Raw genomic sequence first — 13,941 nt, 5'->3', positions numbered from 1 at the left:
CTATGATGATGTACAATTCATACACATTTTCCTTTAAAATATTTTTAACATAAATTAGAACTCCAAGTGTTCACCCAGCAGCAGAAGTAAGGTGGCCCACGTTGCACCGCTTCAGTGACTGTGCTGTCCTTGTCCGTGGGACTTGTCCTGCCTTTGCGACTCAGGAGTGGGCAGTACTGATACGGAACTAGATCAATTATATTCATGAGCTGGAGACCACACCCTCCTTTGTTCCAGTTTTGCTGATGCCGATTGATAGACTTGTATGTTTCAGAACTCAACGACTTCTGAGAGTAATGATGACCATGGCGGGGACACAGCCATTGACGGAAGGTTCTCCAGTTCATGAAATGAAGTCACTAGGTGAGATAGGAAGAGATTTCTGCACCCAGGACAGGCAGGGCCTGCGTCCCTGACCAGCAGGAAGTAGCTACAGAAGATTTGATGAGTCTACGTACTTCAGCGTCCCTTTAAGATTAAAGGTCTGGAGTCCTGAGCGGGGAATGATATGGGATTAGATTGATAAGGTTCATGAGCTGGAGATCAAGCCCTCCCCTGCCCCTCTGCGATCTCATCTGTATCACCCACCTGTCAATCAGACTGCGTAACTCCTCTGGAAGTGACTAAGAGGCGTGGAGTGCCTGGGACCACCCCGGTCCTCTTGTGTGCTGTCTGTTCTCTGCACACGTGTCTGGTCTGTAGACTCCTATATGTGGCTCCTGATCTCCCTCTGAGAGCCTGGTATGGAATTCCCAGCTTAAATTTTTGACCCCCCCTTTTCCTATGTTCCTGTGTATTTCTATCCCTTTCTAAATAAATCTTAAACCTTACCATGTTGTCTGCTTCTTTTGAGCCAGTATTTAGAATTTTTGTCTAAATAAATGGCAAGGACCCCCAAAATATTAATTTTAGTGTATGGTAGCCTACAACAGTGCCACAGGACTACGACTGTGAATTTCATCTGTGGGCAGCTGGAATGGCTCCAAACCACTGACACTCATTCTTCTCAGAAACTCGTAACTGAATCCACCTATATGGAGTGTTTCCAGAATTAACTTCCCTGCAGATCACAATGTTTCTTAAAAGGTAAGTAACAAGCCAGCGCCATGACTCAATAGGCTAATCCTCCGCCTGCGGCGCTGGCACACCGGGTTCTAGTCCTGGTCGGGGCGCCAGAATCTGTCCCGATTGCTCCTCTTCCAGTCCAGCTCTCTGCTGTGGCCTGGGAGTGCAGTGGAGGATGGCCCAAGTCCTTGGGCCCTGCACCCCATGGGAGACCAGGAGAAGCACCTGGCTCCTGCCGTCGGATCAGCGCAGCGCGCCGGCCGCAGCGCACTGGCCACAGCGGCCGTTGGGAGCTGAACCAATGGGAAAAGGAAGACCTTTCTCTCTCTCTCTCACTGTCCACTCTGCCTGTCATAAAAAAAAGGTAACTAACAAAAAATGTGCAAATTGTAAGCCTACATATATAACTCAAGGGTAACCATGGCAGTTGTTAAAATGGCCTAACAGGAGACTTTGGGGGAGATGTGTGTTTTATCACTGGCATTGCTTAACTTACTATGCACAGTGGAAATAAAAGGCAGACTGGCTTCTAGTGGGCTGATTAGGGTTTTTAATTTCTCTGCAGACACTGTGCCTCTTGGTAGCTGGCACAGGATGCAGACTCTTCCCACTGCCCTCTCTTGGTGCACATCTGGTGGACCTCCGAGCCCAAGGGCAAAGAGATCTGGAAGCCACAGGCAGAAAGGGGGAAGGGCCAGGGAGCACTGGTGCAGGCAGCTCCTTGGTGAGGAGCATTCCCAGGAAGGATGAGTCTCTGGAATTCAAGCTGATTTTTAAAGATTTCTCTACCTCAAAAAGTAATAATGTATTTGGAGATAGAGAGAGAGAGAGAGAGAGAGAGAGATTCCATCTGCTGATTCATTCCTGAAACGCCCACCATATGGGGGCTGAAACCAAGAGCTGGGAGCTCAATCCCGGTCTCCCATGTGGCTGGCAGGAGCCCACCCTCTTGAGCCAGCACCAACGTCTCCCAGGGTGCAAGTTAGCAGGAAGCTGGAGTCAGGACCCGGAGCCAGGAATTGAATGCAGGTACTCTGATGTGAGATGCAGGTCAGCTACATGCTGCCTCACCTTGATCTTGTCACCCCAAAGTCTTGTAGGTGAGTCGAAGGAGACTGTGGCTGTTCAAAGCTGCACTGGGAGATCAAGCATAGACCTACATTGCTTTAGTAGACATATCCATGAGCCCTAATCTGTGTACAATTGCAGTCCCAAAACAAGCAAAGAACAGACTGGGTGTGTGCGTGTATGCTTATTTGTAAATAAATAATAAAAAAATTTACTTGAGCTAATGAGAGAATTGAAGCTAAAGAAAACCTTGAGTCTGCAGAGTTCTGAAGAATGTCCCAAGTGCTAGGCGATGTTAGAGAGAAAAGCCACATGATTCAGTATCTCGTGGATAAACTGCTGAACTTGAAGGGGGAAGAGAAAATCCTGTAAAGTTCCAGACAGAAAAAAATGTCACTAACACAAGAAGAAAGAAATGGACCGCCATTTGCACTTTATTCTGGCAACACTGCAATTTAGAAGACTGTAGAATAATGTCTCTGCATACCTTAATGAGAAAAACTCTGCCTGAAGCATCTTCCGGGCAGCCTAGCTATTATACACCTGCCAGGGTGAGAGAGCGAAAGTTTTGGATTTGGAATAAGTCAGAGAAATGTACCACATGAGTCAAATCGCTGAGAAAAGAGTCCAAAGATACAGGCTCCCAAGTAGTAAGCAATGAACAAAGACAACGTTGGAGTAAACGGGACCATCTGGGCAGTACTCCAACAAGTGTTAAGTGTCAAACTGGTCTAGAAGCCTGGGTCCAAAGAAAGTGAAAACCTTTAGATGATTTCATCTGTGGGCTGTAAGATACCCCACATCTGTCACATGCAACAGCACCTGATGCAATGTTCTGATGTTGCTATCTTGAAAAAGTTCATCATGTGGTTAATCAAGTATTCTTGTCATTTTGTTTTCGTTGGAGCTCTGAGATAAAGCGGCTGGTCCTGGATAGAGATCCCCAGTAGACTAACTCAGTCCTGCAGTGATGAAGGTTTAATCCGGAAGATCTGCGTTATTTTGCGTAGAAAAGAGTCAGAACTTTGTCCAGGTCAGAAATGGTGGCTTGAGTCCTGGGTTAAGTTGGAGAATGTGTAGAGAAAAGGATGTTTGCACTCCAGCCCCTGTGCAGTGTGAACCTAACACGTATGCCGTTTGCTCGCCAAGACTGTCACTTCTGCCTTGTGTATCCTCCCAGGGCATCTCCCAGGGGAGAAAGGTGGAGTGGGGGTGCTGACTGCCGTCCTACTGATAGTGCATGCCCCGTGTGCCCCTGAGACTTCTCGTGAGGGCCTGCAGCATCCCCAGATCGTGGGAAGCAGTCTACATCTTGAGGCCCAGTAGTCTCTGATGTGTTGATTTCAATTAAAAACCGCCAGGCACTGTGCTAAGACTGTCAGAGACACAAAATAAATAAATTGTAGCTACCATTCACAATGTAGTGCCTCTCTTAAATTCTCCCTTCCTGTCTTTTGAGTGAAATTGCTCTCTTGTACTCTCCCCTTTCTTGCTAAGTTTTGCATGGCCCTACTTGTTTTTTTTTTTTCTAACCTAGAGAATCTGCTTGACTTGCTCGTACCCACGAAGGGGAGCGTCTGTGGGTTTTGCTCCCTATGTTGTCTTCTTCCGTTTTGATTTTGTTCTGGAAAATCCTTCCTTACTCGGATCTTCAGCCCTAAGGCTGGAGCACACGTCCCAGGCCAATCACTCTGCACTGTGCATTCTCAGTGACTTTTAGGACAAAGGGAGGCTGCAAGCTTTGCCATCCACACTGGGGTGCGTGTGAGTGTAAATGAGGCGCTACTAGTGGTTCTGGTGGGACAACAGTGCAGATGGGGTCTCTCCCAGACAGAGCTGTACATGCATTCACCGGAACTCCCAGGGAGCCTCGGACCCCAGGCAAATCCTGGGAAAAGAAGCTTACTCACACCGGGAGCCCAACTTCTGTTGGCCATTGTGTGCCGGAGACAGCCTGGGCATCGAGGAAAACTTGGGGAGCCAATGCATAGAAGAAGGCACAAGTGAGAGACCCCCAGGTGTCGGGGCTGGAGCCCACATGCCACAGGCCCTTGGTCCCTCCACACCCACTCCCAGAAGAACACACTTCTGTCCACCCCCCCCCACTCCACACGGTGGCTGCGTACACAGCCCCACCTGACCCTGAGCGCTGAGCTGAACTCCCAGCAGGTACGTAGGTTTTCCTATGGAATATGTCCTTTGGGAAGTTGTGCCATTATCTCAAGGTTGACCACAAAGCAGATCCTAAAACAGCTTCGTGTCCTACGCGGTGTTTCAGCCATTCCCTCGCTTGCTGAGTGCACTCATTGCCCCGTTGGCTCAGGGTTGCGAAGCTGGAGTTCCCACTCTCACGGCTCTGCTTGTATTGCTTGAATTGCACACGGTCATTTTCTCCCTTAGTTCCAGCTCGACTTTTGTCAAAGCCTCTTGCAGAAATGTCTTCCTGTCCGGGTTTTCTGCTGACTCGAAATCCTCTAGATTTCCGGGTTGGACTCTGCTGCAGCCTGTGCACTTGCCTGGTGGCTTCCAGACCTCCCGCTTCCTCTAAGGTGAGAGCTTTTAGTCATGGTGGGCGCGTGTGTGTGTGTGTGTGTGTGTGCGCGCACACGCGTGCACGACATGGGCTCCCTTGGCACAACTCAAGGGCTCCTGCAAAGAACAATCTTAACTGTACACAGTAAAATACATAGGATTACAAAGCAAACCAATTATATTAAAATATAGTTATTTAAATACAAACTCTCCTCCCACAGATCTGTGCTGTAATAATATGTGTGCTCCCCTAAATAAAGCCTTACCCAACAAGACCCAGTGGTGGGTTCAGTAACAACCATAATTTTAAAGCAGTGATGAGTGTGAGATTTTAGACACACCTGCAACAACTGTAAGGGATACAAATTAACTTCTTGCTGACAAATAGTCAAGCACTGCTAATGCTATTGTAGTCTGCTACCCACATTCAAACTAGAAGACAATGCCACACTCCAGTTGGAATTAACGTAAATAAAGCTGTTAAGTACCTGGACACCAGGCAAAGCGCCCTTGCTCTAATCAGCTCTGAAAGAGCTTCTGGGCTATTTCTTCCAGAGAATCTTCATTAGGTCACTTCTCTCCTCCACCGACTCCAGCTGCCTACTGCTTTCTAGACCAAAATCAAATGCTGAGCTTGGCATTCCAGAGTCTTCCTGGGATTTGCTATCCGCCTTTCAAGACTGTTCTGCCACCATCAGTCACCTTGGATTCTAGTCTCCAGGTAGGCTGAGTCACTTATTGTCTCAAGAACACAGGTGCTCTGTTTGCTCACAGAAGACACGTAATTTCCTTGAGCAAAAAAAAAAAAAAATCCTTAAAGCATGAATGGAGCAGGGCTGGCGCTGTGGCATAGAAGGTTACGACTCCACCTGTGGCACCAGCATCCCACATGGGTGCTAATTTGAGTCCTGGCTGCTTGGGCCCCTGCACCCAAGTGGGAGATCTGGAGGAAACTCATGGCTTCTGACTTCAGATTGGCCCAGCTCCAGCCACTGAGGCGATCTGGGGTGCGGACCAGCAAGTGGAAGACTTTCTCTCTCTCTCTCTCTCTCTCTCCTTTCTTTTTTTTTCTCTCTCTCTCCCTCTCTCCCCCTCTCTCCCCGTCTCCCTCTCCCACACACATAAATAAATAAATATATAAATCTTTAAGAAAATGAATGAATTCAGGTACACCAGTAATATTTCCTTGTACCTTTCTTTCCAAATCTCTCAATTCTTTTTCCCACATTGGTTCAAATTTCAGGCAGATTCTCCCTTATCCTACCAAGATAGCATCAGTTATTCAGGCTTTCTTATATTTAGCTTACCAACCTCAACAGAAAGAGAATCTCCTTCGAAATGGTATCCCAGCTGGAATGAAACCTTTGTTCACGCTCCTTCCTCGAACAGACTGTGGAGAACACAGGGGTGGAATGTGTGGATTGGCGACGTGCTCTGGCCCAGAGCCACCTCCGCAAATCAGATGGCAAGAGCAGGAGAGCAGTGGGCACCAAAGAAAAATAGGGTTACTGTTACCCGTAGTCCCAAAAAGACAAATCCCATCCATTCCCCTGATCTTTGGCAACTAATAAAGTACCACAAATGTAATGTATGTGAGTGAAATTAACATTTTGAGCTTCCGTGATTGGTTACAGCCCTGAACAGTGTTTTGTTTTTGTTTTTGTTTTTTTTTTTTCTTATTTGTTGAACTCTTTGCTTAGTGTAGGGTTAACCTTATGAGTACAGAGTAAACTGGAAGCAGAGCATTGTAAAATTTAAGAGGGATCAGGACAGGAAGCAGGAGGGAGGGTAGGGTGGGAAGTATCACTGTGTTCCTAAGTCTGTACACATGAATTACATGAAATTCGTATGCCTTAAATAAAAACAATAAACTGGACAGGCAAAAACAGATACCTGCTACTTCCTTTACGACTGGGTTCTCGTTCCCGTCAAAAAATCCATCCTTCCTCTTGGCTTCCTCCCAGACAAATCCTTTCGTTTGTTTGCAGAGGGAGTCAGTGGGAGAATTACCATTAAGCACCTACTGTGTGCCAGATGCCATGACACCCACGGCCCAGGTTTAAAATTCATAGTCACAGCTTGCAAGTCTGCAGTGTGATTCCATTTACTTCTCTGTAATTAAATTAAGCTAATTTTTTAATAGAGAAGAGAAATTCGCTCAAAATAATTCAGATTTCTCTGCTTAAAACCTCAGTTCTTTTTGAGTCCATATTCAAGGAATTCAGGCTTTACATTTTGCGAGTTTGAAGTTGAAACCGCTTCTTGAGGCTGATTCCCCCTTCCCAGGAGTGCGCCCTGCCTCACTCCACTCCAGGGCGGTGCCTGGTACACAGGGGATCAACCTGGCGTCACAGCTGCTTGGGCGGACCGGTTCCCTGGGCCACCTCTGCAGCCCCAGCTGAGCTCCCGGGCTCTCGCTGGGACAGTGCGAGCCCTGGCTCCTGCTGCACACTTGTGTCTACTGCTGCCCTGGACCGAGTCCTGATGTCAGTGTCCTCAGCACGGGGCGCTTCCGATGCCAGGGGCCTTTCTGCCTTCTCCTGGGGTTTCCACTGGGACACGGGGAGTTACGGATCTTTGTGGGAGCCAGGCGTGCTGTCTCAGGTGCTCTCACTGCCTGGCTGCCAGCGGCCTGCGTTTCTGCCCTACCTTCCTCTGTCGTGCGCCGGGCACACCCTGAGGGGCTTTCCTCCCAGAGCCTCTGCCTTCCACATCCTGAATTCAGCCCGCCCGTCTTTTCTGCAGCTCCCTGGCTTCCATCTGCCCACGTGCCTGTGGGACAGGAGGACTCCACCTTCCTTTCGTTCAATCTTGTCCTCTTGTGTCATCTTCTAGGTTGTCCCTCAGGCTTCCATCTTCTGCCCAAGCTCTCAGGATACACCTCTCCTTCTTACCCTCTGAGTGGACGCCGGAATGTAGCTCTGCAAGTCCAGCAGCTGCTGTCTCCTTCTCCTCTCCCTGCACCACCTCCTCCACCCGCTACTTCTTCTCCCCTCCCCTCCTCCTCCTCCCTTCCCCCTCCCCCTCCTCCTCCTCCCCTCCACCTTCTCCTCTTCCTCTTCCCCCTCCTCTCCCCCTTCTTCCCTGCCCCTCCCCTCCCTCCCTCCTCCCTTCTCCCTCCCCCTCCTCCCCTCTCCCCTCCTCTCTCTCTCCTCCCCTTCCTTCCCCTCCCCCCCCCTTTTCTCCTCCTCCTTCTCCTTCTCCCTCTCCTTCTCCCTCTCCTTCTCCCTCTCCTCCTCCCCTCCTCCCCACCCCCCTGTGGGTTTCTCCTTGTTTCTCAGGCCAGTCTCACTGATGATCACAACCACCTTTTGGATTAGCAGAGTAAGAGAGCAGACTTAGGGGGTTCATTCAAAAAAGCACGATGAAATATGAAGCCGACTGGGATACCAGTAGACAGAGCGTGTCCTGTTCTGGTTTCCTTGCCTGGCTCTGTTTCTCCATCAACACATTCCCTATCTTTTCCTTCCTCCCCACTGTGCTCTCTCAGAAGTGAGAATAGTGGTTGAGAGGATCTATGTATCCTCTGCATCTACCTATTTAACTTCCTATCATTTAACACCTTTTCTAAACCTTATGGCCACCAAACTTTTGGGAGCATCATAATTCTCTGAAGGGTCTTAAAAACGTGAGTACAAGACAGAGCCTGCCTCTCAATCTCCTGAGTGAGAAGCTTTGGGTGTGGGATTTTCAAACATGTATGAAAGAAAATTCTTGCACTAGGTGTTTGGTGTAGCAGTTAAGACACCCCTTGGGGTGCCTGCAATATCAACGTGCCTGGGTTTGAATCCTGCCTCTGCTTCCAATTCCAGCTTCCTGCTAAGGCAGATACTAGGAAGTAGCAGATGATTAATCAAGTAATTAGGTTCCTGCCAGCCATGAGGGGGAGCTGGATTGAGCTCTGGGCTCCTAGCTTTAGCCTGGCCCATCTCATCTCTCTCTTTCTCTCTCTGCCTCTTCCCATTCTCTGTAGCTTTGCCTTTCAAATAAATAAAATAAATGTTTTTTCAAAAAAGATTTATTCATTTAAATGAGAGGCAGAGTTACAAAGAACAAGAGAGACAGAGAGAGAGACAAAAAGAGAGAAAGGTCTTCCATCCACAGGTTTATTTCCCAAATGGCCATAACAGCCAGAGCTGGGCAGATCTGAAGGCAGAAGCCAGGAGCTGCTTCTGGGTCTCCCACATGGGTGCAGGGGCCCAAGAACTTGGGCCATCTGCTGCTGCTTTCCCAGGCCATTAGCAGGAAGCTGGATCAGAAGTAGAGCAGCTGGGACTTGAACTGATGCCCATTTGGGATGCTGGCGCCACTGGTGGAGGTTTAACCTACTACACCACAGTGCCAGCATCTAAAATAAATCTTAAAAATCCCCCCCCCAAAAAAAGGCAAACAAGAGCAAACAAGAAAAAAAATAGACTGGTAGCTACTGTGGGTGTCCACATGGAGAAAGTCATTCGGTGAGGGACTTTATATACAATGTCTCATTCAATCTTTAAAGTGTTGTACCTGAGCGAGTGTAAACAAAGGAGCACCACACATTGATAAAATTTGATGGTCCTTTATTGCCAGCGGTGGAGAGTGGGCTCATGCCCTAAAGAACTCTAGAGCCCGAAGCCCAAAGCAACAGGGTTTATAAAGGCAAAAACCACAAAATTGGGAGGGGAATATGTGGTTACCGGGGTCAAGCTGACCTAAAACCTATGCGAAACTAGTATCAATTATAATCTTGACAATACCAGTGACAATCTTAACAATTTCAATTATAACTTGACATGAATCCAGGTATGGGTTTTAATCATATGTAGGACATAGACAAATTACATTTTTATCATTAACCCGGGTGCAGCCTATCCACTTCCAAGCTTGAGCGATCATGCTGGGGGGTTTCTACGCTCTGCCAAGTGTGGTGTAGTGGACTGCTATTGTCCGACTGTTTTAGATCATAGTTTCAGACCAGAGTCTCACGGTGTGGGAGGGGGGCACCTTCCTAGAATGGAGTCTCTCCGGTTCTCCAAAATGAAGTCCCTACTGTCAAGATGTTACTTCAAAAGTATATCTTAAAAAATAAGTCATAATTGGGCCAGTGCTGTGGCGCAGCGACTTAAAGCCCTGGCCTGAAGTGCCGGCTTTCCATATGGGCTCCAGTTCTAGTCCCAGCTAGACTTTCGATCCAGCTCCCTCAATGGCCTGGGAAAGCAGTAGAAGAGGCCCAAGTCCTTGGGCCCTTGTACCCACATGGGAGACCCAGAAGAAGCTCCTGGCTTTGGGCAGCCATCTGGGGAGTGAACCAGTGGATGGAAGACCTCTCTCTCTGTCTCTACCTCTCTCGGTAACTCTTTCAAATAAATAAAATAAATCTTAAAAAAATATAATTCATAGTGTTACTGCTTTACAATGGGGAAATGAATCTCAGATAGGCAGAGTAACCGAAGTCAAAAGCAATGATATGGCAAAGGCAGTTTTCAAATTCGCTGTTTCCTGAGACCCTGGTTCCCTCTGGTTTTGAGATGTGCCAGGAGGTGTGGGAGACTTGCTCTGCCTGAATTCCCTTTGGTTTCCTAAACTACATGTTTTTGGACCTATGGCCTGTGAAATGTAAGGAAATATTCACTCTGCTCCCCCAGATAAAGGCCTCTGTGGTCAGATGTGTTTTGGAAGCACCGTTTCAGGTAGCTGGTCTTGGGGAGTTAGCATCCATTCACAGAGTGGGGCTCCAAGGGGCCGTGCAGGGGAGAGAACTTGGTGAGTCCTGTCTACTTCACAGTACACATATCTGTGTTGTGTTTTCAAGACACCGTGCTTCCATCTCTGGGGTAACAGATATTTGTGAAAAACCCAGCTTACACATAGATGGCCCCTATGTTGAAGGGCTTGGGAGGGAAACAGAAGGAGATAAAGGCAAAGGGAATAATTCTAGTTTTCCCCCTCCTTCAACGCTGGGGAAATGAGCCCAAGGCTTCCAAAAGGACTTGCAGACTTCCTGCTATCTCCCACACAGTCCTTAGGTGTGCACCATATGGGTCACCCAGCTGCTTAGCGAACCCGTATTGTGATTATAAAGCATCATGAGTGACTGCTTGGTCAATGAGCCGAGGTTGTTTAGAATGCACTACAGCCGTAGCAGCGGGCTGATTTTCCGGGTGGAAGGGAGCCCGGCGGTGGGAGGCAGGCTCTCCCCCTGCCTTCCTGTGCGAACGCCTGCTGCAGAGCCTTCAGCCACCTCAAGGTACAACTTTACATCAAAAAACAAGACAGTGTATTGGATTAATTCCTCATGGCTGGTTTCCTACCTGGAGCAAAACAGACTTCCCAAGCTTCTTAGCCATGCTTGCGGGAGAAAGGGCACAAAACCTGGGCTGGATTTTCTACTGTGAGACCATGGCCGTCTGGTAGGGAGGAACATAGCTCCTGGAGTCGCAGGGGCACACCTGCCTCGCCGGGCTGCCCTGTGCTTGCTGGGCTGTTTCAGGTTCTGATTTCATTGTCCCTTCCTGGCAGAGTTTGGGTGGGAGGGGTCCTGTGGTTAATGACCCAGCTAATGGGCTCTGGGGAGCTTGCTTTCAGACTGGACTGCTTTAGGACATGAGAGCACACAGTGCCATGGGGTTCACCTTAGCAGAGCTAAAGTCAGATTTCCCAAAGGCGGCACCTTGGCAAGAGGAACATCTATAGTTCCTGGATTTTTAGTAGGCAGGTGGCTCAGTAATGCCTTTTCCTTCTTTCCCTGTCTTGGTTGTATTCTTTTGCAGTAGCACTGTTGCACCTAAGGGTGAGAATGGAGGTGATACAAGCCGCACTTCATCCATGCCTGCAAACACTCTGGGGCCATCATTTGACAGTAAATGTTAATGAAATTAATTAATTGAAATCCTTTCAGTGTCCTTTCTTAGGAAGCTCCTAGAAGTAGTTCTTGGCAACAAATTCGAAACCAGGAAGGTAGAATGCCTGAGGATCCCACACAGGAGGGAAGCAAAGGCAAAGCCCTAGGTGGTATTGAAGGGGCCACTTGGAGTAGCAACTGTGCACCAGACCAGAAGGCAGTAGAACCACAGGCTGCAGAGAGGAGAGTCTAGACCATACGACAGAACTGAGAGATTGATCCACTTTCCTGCAGATCAAAAGTGAAATGAAAGGGAGCTGGGCAGTGTAGAAAGAATTAGCCATTAGAGAAAACTGGGTAAGTGAAGACAATGGGGCCATTACTGGATGTTGTCCCACTTGGTTTGGCAGTGAATGTGAGGTGTGTAGCTATAATACCATAATAGAAGTATACTGATATAAATGATGCCTAAGTGGGAAGTTGGTGAAGCTGTTTTACCTGCTATCAGTAATTTCTGAAACTCATAAATCACAGAAAATCAATAACATAGACTCTTTGGTGATCTCTGAAAAACAGAAACCAAAATAACAATGGCCCAATGCGAAGGCTTATTTCTCTCACTCACTGGGCAGTTCAGAGTTGTAGGAATAGCTTTGCCCCACAGAAATCCCTCGCTGGCGCCGCGGCTCACTAGGCTAATCCTCCGCCTTGCGGCGCCGGCACACCGGGTTCTAGTCCCGGTCGGGGCGCCGGATTCTGTCCCGGTTGCCCCTCTTCCAGTCCAGCTCTCTGCTGTGACCCGGGAGTGCAGTGGAGGATGGCCCAAGTGCTTGGGTCCTGCACCCCATGGGAGACCAGGAGAAGCAGCTGGCTCCTGGCTTCGGATCAGCGCGGAGCGCCGGCAGCAGCGCGCCGGCCGCGGTGGCCATTGGAAGGTGAACCAACGGCAAAGGAAGACCTTTCTCTCTGCCTCTCTCTCTCTCACTGTCCACTCTGCCTGTCAAAAAAAAAAAAAAAAAAAAAAGAAAGAAAGAAAGAAAGAAATCCCCATGACTCAGTCTTCTTTGTCCTGTTATTCTGACACGGCAGATTTCCATTCTCAGGGCAACCTCCTGGCTCAATGTGGCTGCTCAGGCTCCAGATGTCATGGCTACATTTTAGCCATCATGGAGGAAGAAGAATGAAGATGAGGTCCAAGTATTACTTTTCAGTGAAAGGTTCCTGCAAGTTACATGACATGCATTTACTTATATACCTTAGGTCAGGATTTAATTGGGTGACTATACGTAGTCAAAAGGGAAGACGGATGTGAAAGAAGTGGGCATTTCCTCTCTGGACATGCCTTGGAAAAGTGGAGTAAATTCCAGAAAGAAATCTAAACAGATAAAATGACTGACATTCTTATCTTCATTGCAAGTCGAAGAATTATGATTTCAAATGCAAGGAAATAATACGGGGCTTCTAAATTCTTCCCTCTTTTTGTTCTATTTTTCTGTGGTTCCTAAATACAAAGAAAACCTTCCCAGCAGACACACAGAGCAATGGTGATGGCCGGAAAGCAGCGGCACGTCTCTGAGACTTAAGTAAGATCTATTGTATCCCAGGGGTTCAGACCTCTCCTCTGGGGGAGTCAGGCATCAGACTTTTAAACAGCAGCAGCGGCGCTTAATCCGGAGACTGATTTTGGCGAGTGCAGGTAATAGCTCCACTACCTGGTTGGCAAATAGTTCCCCCTTCAAGTCCGTATCCACCCTGATCCTTCTGCTACGTGGAAATGTTCTTTGTCTCAGGGAAGAAAGCAAAGTCTAAGACGAGGCAAATACACCACCAGTCACAAGCATGTTCTTGAGGGAGAGTGATCAGAATGCTATCAGTAATATCATTATTTTAAAAAAGGTAGCTTTTGTCATAATAATATGACTGTAGTTCCATTTACTGTAGTTTGATTTACTAAATGTCCGGTGCTTATTTTTAATGGATTATCTCTGGTTTTCAGCAACTCAAGGTAGATGTTATGTATCTGGAGATGAGGAAGCAGCCCAGAGATGTGCTGCACGTATACCCAGGTTTAACAATGAGTTCCAACCCCGCCTGAGTTTTATGGATAGTACCCTGTTCTGAAATTGTGGTGACTCCTCCATCCTCGAGCCAGCTTTACAGTGTTTTATTTTTTGAACATTTGCGCTCCGAAGCACCGAGCTGCTTTCATGAAGAACACAGAACTGACTGTTACAGAGCTCCCGCTGAAGCATCCGACCATCTGGTAGAGAGCAGGGGAGGCTACATACAAAAATCACTGTTACAAATGCAAGACCACCCAGATTTACCTGAGTCCTGCCTGTGATTGCAGAATAATTATGAATTGCACACCTTTCACCCTCAGACGTGCCTAGGCTTGTGAAAGAAGCTACGTGGTTATCGTAGCAGGTGCTGGCAGTGCCCCGCCCAGTTTTGAC

General features: G+C 48.0%; 1 long non-coding RNA gene across 1 annotated transcript in view; it reads left to right on the top strand.

Moving 5' to 3' along the window:
• The window catches only part of LOC138849406 (uncharacterized), a 294,363-nt gene extending 293,533 nt beyond the window's left edge, over nt 1-830 (top strand). Inside the window, exon 8 of the long non-coding RNA XR_011388232.1 lies at nt 275-830. This is a non-coding gene — a long non-coding RNA (uncharacterized lncRNA). The remainder of the gene's footprint in view (nt 1-274) is intronic.
• The last annotated feature ends 13,111 nt before the right edge of the window (nt 831-13,941 follow it).

This window comes from Oryctolagus cuniculus, chromosome 4 (genome assembly GCF_964237555.1).
Source record: "Oryctolagus cuniculus chromosome 4, mOryCun1.1, whole genome shotgun sequence".
Taxonomy (NCBI): Eukaryota; Metazoa; Chordata; class Mammalia; order Lagomorpha; family Leporidae; genus Oryctolagus; species Oryctolagus cuniculus.
The sequence above is the reverse complement of the archived record's forward strand: the minus strand, read 5'-3'. Positions and strand labels throughout refer to the sequence as shown.